Below are 15,039 nucleotides of genomic sequence, written 5' to 3' on the forward strand. Positions count from 1 at the left end.
TAGCAAAGGCTTAGATCATGAAAGTAAGCATGTCTTACTCAGGGTGGTGCTGCATCTGTCTCTCTCATGTGTTACATGTTGAAGCATTAGTGATTTTCTGTCAGTCATACAGCAAGTAGAAAATGGCAAAATTATTTTCCATTTTCTCCAAGTTTGTTTTTTTTTTTTTTTTCATGCACACCATTGTAGAACTTCAAGGACTTATCCTCATTCTTTCATCCACAAACAGTATCAGCAACAAACAAAGGATGTCTCATCAAAGCAGACATTCTTAGTAACAAATCTGTTACAAATTCCATACTACCTACCAAACAGAGGAGACCATAAATATTCAGGGTGTGACTTGGAAGAGTGGAAGTGTGACTGTAGAAGAGTGATGAGCAGAAAGTAAAATCTTATGCCTTTGGCAAGCTATTCCTAAAAGTAAGAAGAGATGATGAGTAGCATCCTCAAACGTAAATGGTGTTACTTTGTAGCATGCTCTGTTTATACACTTTGGACTCTCCAAGGTTGTTCCTAAAAAATTCAAAAATACTTTTACTAAAACAAATACAGAATCCAAGCAGACTACAAAAATCCTACTAAATTCTTTAAAATCTTAAAAAGTAGGAAGCTCTTTTCCCAGTGTTTTCATGCTCAAACTTATCTTTTCTTGCTGCTTCATAAACTGTGTAGTAAACAGGAAAATTGAGGAAAACTATCTAGTTAGTCATTCTCTGCTTTGGTCTAAACAAAACTTCTCTGCTTTCAAAGTTTTTCAGAAGATAACTTAGAGTACGTGTAGATATTATTAGAATTAGGATACATCTACTTTAAATTGGTATAATATCAGAGTGCATTAAAGGTTTGATCTTTGGTGAATACCACTTGAAAAGAGATTTACTAAGTGAGGTTTTCCTGCCAAAGAAGGACTAGGAAGTTGTAGCTGTCTGTGTTTTAATTTTGGCATTGCTATTGAGCTCTAACACAGACAGATTCAAGGCTTTACAAGAACCAGTTCGATTTTTCTGGTTTTTTCCTGAAGAGTCAGTTAATCAAAACCACAAGTCTGTTATTGTTCTAAAATCCCTCACACCTTTATAATTTATACTGCATGAGTGAAAACAGAAATTTAAAAATGAAGATGATCAAAACATTTTGGGTTCATTTCTTCATGTAAATCTAGGGATCTGAGATATTCTGAGATTGAAAAAGTTTTCAAACACTCAGTTTTCCCAAAGGCAATATTGTTACTCACCCATTCTTACCAGTATCTTTGATAAACTACATTGACTGTAATAAATCACATTGTCAGATTCAGTCTGTCTTGGCTGTGTAACAGAAGTGTTACAGCCAGGGGTATGTCTAACATACTGCATCTTTGAATGCTGCTGATTAACTTTACCTCCATATTATTGGATGTTAAAGAAAGCTTGAGTAAAGTCTCTCTTTGTAAAGAAAATAATTAAAAATAGGTGTTTTCTAAATGAAGTATTCTCTAAACATTTGAGAAATATATGTAGATAGAAGATATTTTTGTACTTCTGTTTTTGTACTTTTCTTTTTTTCTGCTAATCCTTTAGGAATATCTCTAGTGTCCTGCTCTGAAGCACTCAGCGCTGTATTTTGCCAGAGATGCTTTCTATTTCAAAGGAATAGAAATGAGCTTTATCCATTTTAGTCAGCCATTATCCAGTTTCACTAATCCATACCTGAAAATGAAGAACTAAAATTATGTTTGGAAATTTTAATCTATTTTTTATTTGAACGTACAAAACAGGAGATTTGACCATTTTCTTATTTATTGTATCAGTTTTCTGTGTACTGGCCATAGAACTATCTAACATGAAATTGAGAGTCTGAAGTGTGTAATTATATCATAATCCTATAGTAATAAAGAAACATACTAGAGGCATCGATTTCAAGGATTATAAACTTGATTCTTTCTCCTTTATTTCTCTATATTCTTTTTCTTGCCACTAGAACTTTGATTAATTATTAGAAAACTAAAGGGGTGTGTTCTCCTTCTCAGGTGATAATTAAATTTGTGTTAAAATGTAACACTTATCCACATAATCTTAAGCAACTAGGTTTAATTAATAGACACACATCTAGTGGTATGATTGAAGTTCCATGGCAGACTTTTCTGTTCTTTTGTCTCATTCTTCCCCCCCAATTTTTTAATATTTATAGGAAACTGTTGGATATTATTGAAACATATTTTGAAACTGAGGAGCATCATCTCTCTCTCCCATGCATACTCTTAAAAAGGAAAATTAATTTCTTACACAGTATGATCCTGCTCTCTCTCTTGAACAGCTTGGCATGAAATTTCATCACATAGCTTTTCCTGTTCAGATTGTGACCTGAATATAGATCATCAAATACATAGGTTTGTTCATGAAGAAACATACCTTTTTTACTTAAACTCTACTAAGCACAAGGTCAGACAAAAGCTACAGCAGGATTAAAGATGAATATGTGTAACATTGTATGCAGGTCTTACAGATTGCTGAGAAAAACAAGAAGCTTTTATGATATCCTGGCAACCACGTCTAGTGGATCAAATGAGTTGTCAGTCAAATATTGGAAGGTTTATAGTTTGATTGTAAGTATATATTTATATATCTCTGTATAGATAGATAAAGAATTAATATCAACAGATTTTAATGAGAAAATCCATACAATTTAAACACTAATTTGCATTTTAGGTTTTCATTTGTTTAGGGCATTGTTTGTACAACTACTCTCAATCACCTTTATTTGACAAATAATTTTATAGGATTAGAGTAAAACTACAGTTTAAAACCACACCCTATGTACTTAGAAGTTTTAAGAGCATTTGTACAATCTGTAATGTCATTTGCTTGTTGCACTAAGACTTTTAACAATTATTAGCCAGGACTTATTTTAAGGTGCGTATTTTGGTGTTTGAGTGTATACATAAAATAATAAACTCTTATAACTTGTATAAATATGTTAAACATATAATGTACAAAGAATGCCCTTTTCAAGCCTTCTGGGTAGCAGCCTCTCATTATTTTAGTTGAGATTCTTTGTGTTTCACAATGTTCAACATTAATCAGCAGGTTAGGGGAAGAGAGGGGATTTTCCTGATACCTCCTTAAGAAAATTCCATTTTCAAACTCAAGCCAGCAGGTTAGGGGAAGAGGGGATTTTCCTGATACCTCTTTAAGAAAATTCCATTTTCAAACTCAAGACAGAAGTATTCACTGAGACTCTTCACAGTCACTGATTCTCTTTAGAAAATGTATTATGAAAAATTTTAAATACATATTGCTAAAAAATATAATAAAAATATCATTGTGGGGTATAGGATATATCCCACATGTATGGGAAAGTATGCCATTAGGTTAGATGGACTTCCATCTATCTGAGCATGGATAAGGAAGATATCTTCCAGTCATGCATCAGATACTACATATAGCTGTATTTCTAGGGTTTCCCTTGCTTCTCTCTATGCTGTATAATGAATATGTTTGGCTCCAAGAGACCAAAAAAAGAATTTCAAGTTATAATGATTTCTAGGAACTAAAAAAACCAAAAAAAATACCAAAAAAAAAAACCCCAAAAAAACCAAAACCAAAAATACAAACCAAATCAAAAACTGAAGCACGGTTAAACTGCTGTTTTTTCTTTGCTTGCTACTTCCTATGGAAATATTTCTATCATGGAGAATCTCAAGAGCTTTTTCCACCTTGTGATGCTTTGAACAGAGGCATTAGGAAATCTGACCTCTTGAAGAAAATAATGGCTTAAAGAAGCATGTCCTGCTCTTTATTAGAAAGAATGGCTTTCAGTGACTTAGAGACTTCTTTTAATTTTAAAATTTTATCATTACTGCTCAAAATTGGCAGATTTGAAGAAGATAATCAGAAATTGATTAGTTTTACAATGAACATTTATTTCAACTTCAGCTGGAAGAAAATGATCTATTGCATCCTTCTTTTCAAGATAAGGATGCACATATTAAACACACAAATCTACCTCTAGATAGATTTATGAGACATACTTAATCAACCCACTATGAATGAATTTAAAATTGTGATTTATTTTGGGTGATAACTTAGAAAAACATACATTTTGGAATAAACCAGATGTAGAATTCCCCAGAGGTCTTAAGAGGCTGTGTGTCTTCATAGACTTCTGTAGCATTTTTCCCTCCACTTGTTCCAGCAGACAAGTTATACTAGCATTTGCTGTGCAATCTTTTTGCATGGTAGTGATGAGTTCCCTGCCTTGGCCATATACGTTAGTTTGTGCCAAAGCATGTGTTTCAGAAGACTGTTCTATGTTTCTCTCTCATGTCATGGCCTTGGTAAAAGTGTCACATTTTGCTCAGGGCAAGGAGTGCTGCTGCTGAAGGAGGAGTGGAAGCTGTTCCACATTTGCTGATATCAAGCATTTGCTAATCAACAGCACTGCAGATAAATTGAGAAGTTGTTGTACCCACACCTAATTCATTACTGCAAAAGGGTGACAATATGTTTTCATCTTTAATCATTTCCTGAAGTAAATGTGCCATTTCATCATGTTTCATTTAGAGAGTTCGTATGCAGTTTTGTTGCTTTCAAACTGAATAGATTATTTGCCCACATATTGGTTGTAGATTATTGTTCACCAGGTCTACCTAAACCAATATTTTGACCACCTGTTGACCAGCACAAATGATTTGTGAAATGGAACAGAAATATTCATAATGCCCAATACAGAAAAAATCAATTCATGATCATTGATCTTAGTCCAAGTTATTCTCAAAAATGTACTGCACACACAAATTTCTGAATCTTTCAATACAGCTCAGACCTTACTTAATCGTTCTGTTACTAACACATAAAGCAGAGGGGAATCCAGCTCAGTGTAAAAAAGATACATTGGATTTACTATACTAAGAATGAAAAAATGCTGACGATAAGCACATTTAAAGAGAAGTAAGCCTTTTGCTAATGAACTAGCACTTCTGCAACACTGCTGCAGGTGTAACACCAAGTTAGTAGATTTTAATCATTTTTTTCCTTCCCCTAAATCATCCTGCCAGCTTTCTGTAAAAATAATCAGTGGAAATCCTTGCAAAACAATATCTGCTGCCCAGATGAGATCTTGGCAATGTAAATCAGTTATATTCATTCTCTGCTTGCAGAAGAAGCTTTGCCTTTTCTGTCAGTCAAGGTAAAAAATTGTATTCCAGAATCCACCTATCTATTATCTGTTTATGGAGACATGTCAAGTTGTCACCAAGGATTAGTTTGGAAAGGTCTTTATTTGGTGTATTTTTCAAAAATGCATGCAAGATATATATACTAACATTAATAAGTATGTAGTGGATTTTGAAATGTGAAAATTTGCCTGGGTAAAGAGGCATCCAACCCAAACAGGTAAAGTAATTAGAAATCTCCTTGTAATTATAATATATATTCATTATATTTTTTTTTTAATAAGAAGAAATACGTGAGACAAAATAATAAGGAAGGAGTGGAAAAGAACCCAGAATGAAAAGGTTTTTGAGGTATTTTCTTTTGTGTATGGAATATCTTCATGGGCAAATAAAAATAAAAATTAAATTTAAAATTGGCATTTCCATTTATTATTATTATGTTTATCTTTCTATGACACAGCAGTAGACAAAACAATGATGATAAAGCAATATTCTGCTGGCTTAGAAATCTAAGGAGGGTACTTAGAGATGGCTGATTATGAAATCTTTTATCTCTCTCTTTGTGAATAGTGGTTTATATGTCACAGGCTATTTTCTTCCTCTTTTTATTCAGAGCCAGAAATGAGATAAAAGTGAATGAATTTTGCTTAAGAAATTAATTTTCAAAGATATACAAAATGAGCAACAAAAGACATGACAAGGATAGAATACCATATCATATGTTAAAACACTGAGATGTGTTCTGTTTTATTTCTGTTCTCTTTCCTTTTTATAAATAATAAATATGACTCAAGTGAGTTCCATGTATATTTTTATTGTTATTCTACTTTTACTTATTTAGGATTACATTATGTGTGTGTAACTTTTTAGGTTAAATAGAAGATGATGAAGAAAATAAATTAAAGCAGATCTGATGAGGAAGGCAAATGGTTGAAAACGGTATCCCTGCTATCCCTTTGGTAGTGGCAGTCACTTTTTCCTCTGACAATTATGTAACTCTGAATTATAGGCTTAAAGTGATAGACCAGAAATGTGCACAGACACAGTTTTTTTTTCTGGTTCTTTATCTGAAGAGCTTCCCAGTATTGAGTAGCCACTGTGACTTATAGCTTTCAGTCCAGGTATTAAGAAATTCTGCTGATTAAGTCTGTTGAAAATGTATGCTAAAGACTGGGGATGAGATTCTTAATTTCCTTTCAAGTGAACAGGTTTTAGCAGATGCTTCTAAACATCCTATTATTTCCTCTTAGGAGATGTCTAGAAAGCTGGATGTACTCTTATTCAGAGAAGCAATTTTTATTTATAAGTACAAAATAACTATTTTTTCAGAATAGTTCCTGAAATTCCACAGATTAGTTAACAGATTTATATCACCCAGACTGCTTTGACATTAAGAAATATGTAAGTATTTATTGTTGCTGTACTAGCTGTCCAAACACCTGTGTGTTGGCTCTGAGTGCCACTAGATGTAACACATTATCTCAGTTTCTGTGAACATTCATTCTTACCTGTTCAGAAGCTGCCAGTTATGATTGTACAGACAGCTGTCCACAAGGACTTGTGCTTGAAATAATCAGGTTTTCATATACAGCCGTGTATGGTCTGTGTTGGATTTTTAGTCACTCTTCACCTGGCATAAATTTGAGTTGATGACTGAGGAGGTGAAAATGTGCATGCAGAATTGTTAGTTCTCTGTGCCATTCAGTTGTCTGGAACTGGATTTGGGGAGGTTTTGTACTTATTTGAAGAGGCAGGAAGAATAACAATCTGAACAGTCAGAGGTTTCATCTACTCTTGTTGTATGGATAGATGTCAAAGAGAGAAAAAGCTACTTTAATCATATCCTGTCAGTTTAAATGTAGGGCTTTTTATGGCCTATTTTTCTGGGAAAATACATATAGTACTGCACCACACAATCAAGTTAAGTACCACGCAGGAAAACCTGCAAAAAATGTTGCCATGGTCTAGATTTTGAGCAAATAGCCTAGCAAGACATTTTCATTTTCAAAAGTCAAACCTGCCATTATATTTATGGCTTTGTTTAGATTTTTTTTTTTCTTTTTGTACATCTCCATCTAGAGTTTACAAAGAAAAGAGACCTGCTGTGATGTGAACCCCAAAGGAAAGATACACTGTGTCTGTAATATACTGAAATGTCAGGAAATCATTTATTGAGCCACTGGTGCCTTTAGAGGCTGGTTATAATTTGCTTTGCTGTCTGATAATGTGTGTGTTTGTAGATCAATTATCTCAAGAGCTCTTTGGAGCCATAAGGTCATCTTTCGTATATTTGTCAGATACTTCTGTGCAGAGATGCCAAGTAGCACATTTTTCTTCCTGAGCTTAATAGATCATCTCTCAAAGTGAGGAAAAAGACTATTTCCTGCTGAAGCTTTGCCATACTTTTAATATATTTGTATATGTCTATATAGTGAATAAATTATAGAAGGATTTTTACCTAAGAAAAAGGTAGCATGTAGTTTCTTTCAGATTGGTGATTGGTAATTCACTTGTGAGTACCTTCATTCAAATACCAGTATTTAAATCATGCCTTCATCCAGGTGGACTGAAGGCTTTTGTGACACCAGCATTATTTCTCTCAGTAGTCCAAGGCTGAATAGATATTCTGAAAGGTATCCCATCTTTTATGTTGAGAACAGGACTTGTGATCATCAGCATCACTTGTTTTCTCTTAGGACAGTAGCATTTTTTCCATCACCTGCTTGAAATTGAAACTTGAAATCTTTCTGGAGTGCATATTAAATTAAAAAGATAAGGAAAAACTGAATTTGGAAAAAAGATTACATAATTGTCAATCCATGTAATCTAAAGACTATAGACCATATGTGAAGGCCATGTAATATTAAGAACATGTTAATAGAATTTCCTTGGTGCATAACTGCTGATTGGATTTTTTTTTCTGACAGATTTTAGATTCAAGGTTTCTAAATATTTTTAAGGGGATGGGAAAAGAGGAATAGAAAACAAAGCATATTTCTGGTTATAGAAATTGAACTTTGGGGTTTCCAGTTTCAGCCCTTTCACAGTATGTTTCATGTATATTTATGGAGGCCACTGAAGGAAAAACAGTATCTGGTTTTGGATCTTTAAAGCCTGATGAAGCTAACAGCTAATTTCTTTGATGTCCCTTGGTGTGTTGAATTTAATTTATCAAAAGCAAACTAATATGAAATAGTAAAATAATTATTAAAGTGGAAGTAAAAATAAATGATTAGAACATACCAATGAGAAAAATAAAGCAGATAGCATCTAATTTTCTGGGATGTTTCTTATTTTAATTACATTAATTCTAATTGCTATTAGACTGGTGATGGGACAGTATTTTCTACTTTGTTCTATCAGGTAAGTTTAGAGAAGGGAAAGATATGGAAACAAGTTCATACAATCCAAATTGACATCATACAAAGGGACTTTATTTGTAGAATTAGTCATTCAATGTAACTAGGAAAAGATTTTCAATGTGTATTTGTACATTGCATAATTATGCAAATAATTTCAATTTTTTTTAGTTTTTACTTGTTTCTTCTGTTGCTTGTTTAAAACTCTAATTACCTGTGCATGACTTTTAAGTAAGTTTTCCATGAATTTTTGAGTCCTGAGTTCACATTTTGAAAGAATTGGTGCTGTAACTGTCTGAGCTATATTTTTTCTGGAATATTGCAATTGTCTTAGCATGGAGAAGAGACAATACTTAGAAGTTTTGATCAGGGTATTTAATTAGATTTCTGGGAACAGAAATCCTAATCCTAAACTTGTCATCCTTTTGGAGATGAGCTTGATCACAAATTCCAAACATAGCAGGAGATTTTATTTTATGACAAATTAACAAATTAAGTTTAGAGTCCAACTACTCCATGCTTGTCTCCTTTTATGTCAACCAAACTGCCTCAGAAAAAATTTGTAGCTAGAAAAAATTAAATTCCATTTGAGAATGTAAACAAGTGCAGGGAAATGCAGGTGAAGGAAATTCTAGTTTGCTCATTATGTCAACATTGCAGTTTCAATTCTTTTTGGGATCCTATTTTCAGTGTTTGGAAACACTGGGAACCAAGACATGGGAAGAATGGTCACAATGAGCACATGAAAGCAACAATCTTAAGATTTCACCAGATAATACTGCTGTATGTATAGGGTTTTTTGGTTAAACCTTTCCTTTTTTTTTTTTTTTTTTCCAGCTTAGATACTCTAGATTGCTAGTGCATATACATACTAAGAAGCTCAGGTTCTAACATATATTTTAAAGAGAATGATACATTCTTAATAAGGAAAACTTAGGTTTTGAGGTTTTTTAGGACTTTTGTTAATTTTTCCTTTTTACTGTTGCTTTTATTTGTTTGGAAATTTCATCTTATGCTTGGATATTTTCTGCTCATAAAAATTACTAACTTAATCTGTGTGTTGCTTGAAAAACCACTGAACATTCTGTAGTTAAGCATTGAAACAGAAATCAGATGTCTTAGATTAAAATACCGAACCAGTATTGTAATAAGTCACGTTCGAGTTACACTTTTTTTTCTTTCTAAGTGTATATTGGGCCATCATTCTGCCTTTTTGTTCTATTTTGTTCCTTTAGCATCCACCTCAAAGGGCAAATCAATATACAAACACATTTTACTTTTAAAATAAGTTATAAGGCATGTAGTTAATTAAAGCTATATGAAGTTTTAATGCCACATATATTCTTTTATCAGAATTGGTATCTCTGGTCACTTTATTCCTGCTGGGGGCTTTTTAGGTATAACAAAAAATATTGCTTGTTGCTTTTTCTCATGCTGATCATGAATTCAATGGGGATCAGCTCCTGCCAGTAAAGGCTGCATATTTATGCTATTGATTTGTGAGGGAAGGAAGCTGAGGGTTGTTTGTATTGTGCTATAAAATTAATAAATAATGATTCATTACAACAGCATCCTGCAGCTCATTGGTGAGCAGTAATTTGGTATGAGGGTTGTATTTCTATTTTCTACTCTAAATGTGCTTGGGATACCACAACAGGGGAGCATTGCTGTTTCAGTACCTGTAAGCACTGTCCTAGTCTGTGTCCTTCGGGATTTGCTCTCTTTCAAGGTGGGGAAGTGGAGCAACAGGAAGCAGGCAGCGTGTCTCTTGGGATACTTCACTCTCCAAAATTGTGAGAAGATCTGTGCATATGTGTGCTGGGAATCCTCAGGTGTCAGGAGAAGGCTGAGGCACCCTTATCTGTGTTAGCTAAGATAAGGAAATCATCTTGAGTCAATCTCATCAATCTCATTTACATGTGTTTTTTATCACAGGTAAAATGCACTGGAGACCATTAACCTGATATTGCTATGCAGGATTAAGTTAGAAAAAAGGACACAACAGTTTCCCGTCCCCAGGAAAACCAGTAGTCCCTATTCCAAATTATCTGATGGTGCTGTAATTGCTATTGTTTTTTAGAAATATTTCATTCTTTGGGAATTATTTGGGCAATGATTGTGCCCATCCTTAATAGAACCCTAATTCAGTTCTCCCTTAGGAAGAATTTAACTGGCATATAAAAGTCTTTAGGACCAAAACTGGGAAGTATTCAGGAGGCATTATAAAATACATTGAAGTTGAAGGAACATTTACAGTATGTTTTAAATTTGGCTGTATTGGAAACATATATTTTAACTCATTTTTGAATCCTCAGAGGATTTGTCAACATTAACACCCAATGTGGTCTTGCAGAGTGTTGTGTGGTAGTTTCACACAAACATAAACTCAGTAAATAGACTGGAACACGTAAGTGGTACCAAAGTTGCATAAAATAAATATAAAAGCATTGATATGCTGAAAGTGGTTTATATTAGAAAAGATTTTGTATTCATATGACTGGCAGATCTTTAAGATCACAATGTGTAAACTACACTGACAAGGCAGAAGAGAGACCTGTTTTTAGAGGATGGTACCAACTATGGATTGAAAGGCTTTAGAGATTCCAGTGTTTTTAATTCAAAGAGATGAGCTTAGATGCACAGCCTCTCATGTCAGCCTTTACATGAAATGTGCCTGAGGGCACTGTCCTTGTGGTGGACCAGAACTAAAGTTTAAAAATTAATTAATAGAATGAATAGAAGGAAAATGTAGCAATATATAGTAGGTGTGCATACATCAAAACTAACACTGTGACTTGTTAAGATTGACAGGTTCCTTGTTTAAGTATCCAATTGATACCTCTGATACCTGACCAGTTTCAATGATTTTTAATTTATTTTTCTGCAATATTTTCTTTAGTCCCCTTCTAGACTATAAATGACACAACTTAATTCAGAATTTCACTGCAATTCATCCTTGTTAATTACTCTTTGCTGGTGGCTGTGGAAGCTAGATGGGAGAGTGAATAACAGCATTACTAGTACAGTATGTGACTACAGAATAAACAGAGCAGAAGGAGGGAGACAGATTGTGGTGAAACAATGGCCAAATATTTACATTTTCTGTAGCAAAGCATAGCACAGAAGAGCCATCTTCTCAGCATGAGAGCTTAAGTTAGAAACTGGATTTTTTTCCATGTATTTGAGAGACTACCACTGATATAAAATAGTGAAGGTGACCACCTTCCCTTTTCTGTTTTATTTGTAAAAGATTTGGGGTTTAGTTTTTTCATTCTGTCAGGCCTGAAAGTTGTCAAGAATCTGATTCCTATGATAAGCTGACAGTTTGGAGGGTAGATAGGGACTTCACAGAAGCTCTACATGCTTTCCTGAATGAGAAAAAGAGTGCTTTGAGTTTTGCAGGGTAGTGGAGTAATTGATGGAAATGAAAGGTTGGGAAAATTGCCAATGGAATTTCAGGTACTGGTACAGATAAACTAAATTTGATATGAAAAGGACTGTAAACAAAAAATAGATAATAAAGGAAGGAAGGAATCAAATTACCACTATATTAACACATTTCATGAATCCTCTCTTTTCAACTGTTATCTTCTAACTGCACAATGTCCTATATTAAAATTTTACTCTTGCTCTTCCATAGAACTTTTTGCTAATTCATGCCCTTTTCCACACGTGGCCTTTTTTGTCCACTGGAGTTTCAGCTGGAACTTTAGTAAACACTTGTGTGAACTATCTGAAGTCACTCACTCACAGGATAATATGTATAGAAATGTTCAGTGTGGAAAAAAAAAGATTATTCTAGTTTCTACTTTCAATTCATAATGTCCTATAAGAGTAGTCCCGATAAGGTCCAAAACCCTAATTGCAAGCTACACTTGAAATCTGAGACAACCTTAGAGGATTTAAGAGACATCAGCTTTCCTCAGTGTGGGCAGAGGAAGTAAAAACGCTGTCAGTATGTGATGGGCTTCTGGAGAAACATGAGTGAGAGAAATGTAGCCCAGATCTGGTGAAATATGTTGCTTTCTTGGCTTATATTCACAGTATGGTAGAAAACATTTTGACATAATCCTGTTATTTCCTTGAGAATAAAAACATTTCTGCCTATGCTGTGAGTGTGTTCATCTCTGGAGATCTCTGCCAGAAAAAGAGTCCATCTCCCCACTGGCTCGGCCTGAAACGTTCACCTTTACCCACGTAAGGGACTTGGAGATCGGGTAGCTGTGATAAGGGACAGAGTGTACTAATGCAAAAACATTCAGCTGCTCTCAGCAGGAAGTGTCTTGTCAATACTGGCAATAAGTAATGTGCTAAAGATTTACTGTCAGGTGGCTGTCTTGACCACAGCAGGGTGGAAACTTGCAGCAGGCGGATGGCTGTACATTCTTCGGTCACCCGTGTTTACTTTGATGAATATGTGCAGTATCCTTAGTCTGAATTGTTACACTGAATTGAGGGGAGGCTGTAGTAACAGATAAACCCAGACAAATGTTTTCCACCATTAACAGAGAAAATAACAGTTAAATAATTGGACATAGGCAGCATCAGCACTATTCTTTTCATTTTCCCTCAGGTTTCTAGCACAGTACCCTGCATTAAACTGAAAAAGTTCCAGTCATGCTGTTTGCAGTAGATAATAATTGATTGAACAGAACGGTTGTCCCATGGTTATTGTGATCTTGTATTTATTTCTATAAATTAAAATTTATGTCATTCATCTTGGGGTTGTGCAGTTATTAATTTATTTTTCTACAAAGAAAAATTACATCTGTTTTCTTATGTAGTGCATTTGAACAACTTTTACAATTATGAGAAGAAAATAGGTCTTTCACAGCTTTTCTAATATTAGAAATTTGCTTATTTTAAAGTAATACAGGCTGCAAGTTAGTAATCATAGAATCATAGGATATTTTTGTTAAAGGGCCATGAAGACGAACACCCCTTCTATGAGCAGGGGCATTTTAAAAGAGATCAGGTTGTTCAGGGCTCCATCTTACCTGATCTTGAATGTTTCCTAGGAAAGGGTACCTTCAAATAGATCAGGTTACTCAGAACCCCATTCAAACCTTGAATGTTTCCAGGGACAGGGCATCTACCACCTCTCCAGGCAACCTGTTCCAGTGTCTTACCACCCTCATAGTGAAAAATCTCTTCCTTGTATCTAACATAACTATCCGCTTTCAGGGTAGTGCCTCATTCAGTTTGAAGCCATTGCCACTTGTCCAATAACTACATGCCCTGGTAAAAAGTCTGTGTACATCTTTTGTATCTTCTGTAGACTCTTCTGTAGGCTCTTTCCTGTACTGGAAGGTTGCTATGGTTCCCCAGTGCCTTCTCTTCTCCTGGCTGAACTACACTGACTCTCCCAGTCTGTTTTAATAGCAGAGATGCTTCAGCCATCTAATCATCTTTGTGGCCTTCTCTGGATTCCAACAGGTCCATCTCCTTCTATTCAGCATCCCAGATAGAGTCTCATAAGAGTGGAGTAAAAGACAGTGTGTAAATATTAACTTCTTTCACAGAAAGAACTTTTATGTGTATTTTATAAAATCCAGAGTAACTACAGAAACATGGAAGACTTCCTCTCCTACATCCCTAAGTATATTTGCTTATAAATCCACACTGACTACTTCCAATCACCTTTTTCCAATCACCTGTGTTTGGAAATTCTTTCTAGAAGGATTAGTTGACCCACCACCATCCCAGCGAGTGAGGCATGGCTGACTTGCCCATAGCTGCCTGGATCTTTCTTCTTACACTTAACAAACTCAATTGGCCAATTGAATAAAAGCATTGAATTTTGCTTTGAATTTTATCCATAAATAACAATTATTAGAATTTGACAGTATAGATGTAAACTTTTCCTTTAATTGAAAATATGCCTTTATGCTAGATATTCTTTTATTATTTAGAGCATTGGGGGGGGGTAATTCTTACTTTGATAAAAAAAAGTTCATAAAGAAGAGTTAATAAATGTCTATCCTCATTCTATTCTGCTAGATACTACATTATTTTTAGTGCCATTTTAGTGCCATTTACAGAACAGCCATTTTTCAAGGCATCTTCTGGGCAGTTACCTTAGTATCCTGAGTTTCAAAATTCCTCCAAGCTGCCCCAAACACCAGAAAGGTTTTCTGAAAGCCCTAAAGCAGTGTGGCACACCAAGGGACAGTTTTACTAATTCCTTCTAATTGATAAACAGTTATGTGAGTCTCTATGTCCTCTAAGATAACTATGCCCCCTCTTCATTTCTGACCTACATCTGTCACTATTTTAATAATAAATTCCATGTCAGGGGTTGCTCCTAAGCAAAAGGTGCATGTAAAGAAAATCCTGTTTCCCAAATTACCTGATATGATTTTCACATTTCAATCATGTGTGCATTTTGCTAACCATTTTTCTAAACCTAGCTTTCTTTCAAAGTGGAAGGGTTCAAACAGGAAAACCTCAATAATCTTGTTATTTCAGGGCCAAAATCAGATTATACTTCGGTGTATGTGTGTTTTAGCTCCTCTGTCTGTTGTA

At 34.6% G+C, this 15,039-nt stretch overlaps 1 protein-coding gene across 2 annotated transcripts in view; it reads left to right on the forward strand.

The window, feature by feature from the left end:
- The window catches only part of CNTNAP2 (contactin associated protein 2), a 1,054,227-nt gene that overhangs the window by 247,806 nt on the left and 791,382 nt on the right, over positions 1-15,039 (forward strand). The gene's annotated exons all lie outside the window — the stretch shown is intronic.

This window comes from Lonchura striata, chromosome 1 (genome assembly GCF_046129695.1).
Source record: "Lonchura striata isolate bLonStr1 chromosome 1, bLonStr1.mat, whole genome shotgun sequence".
NCBI lineage: Eukaryota > Metazoa > Chordata > Aves > Passeriformes > Estrildidae > Lonchura > Lonchura striata.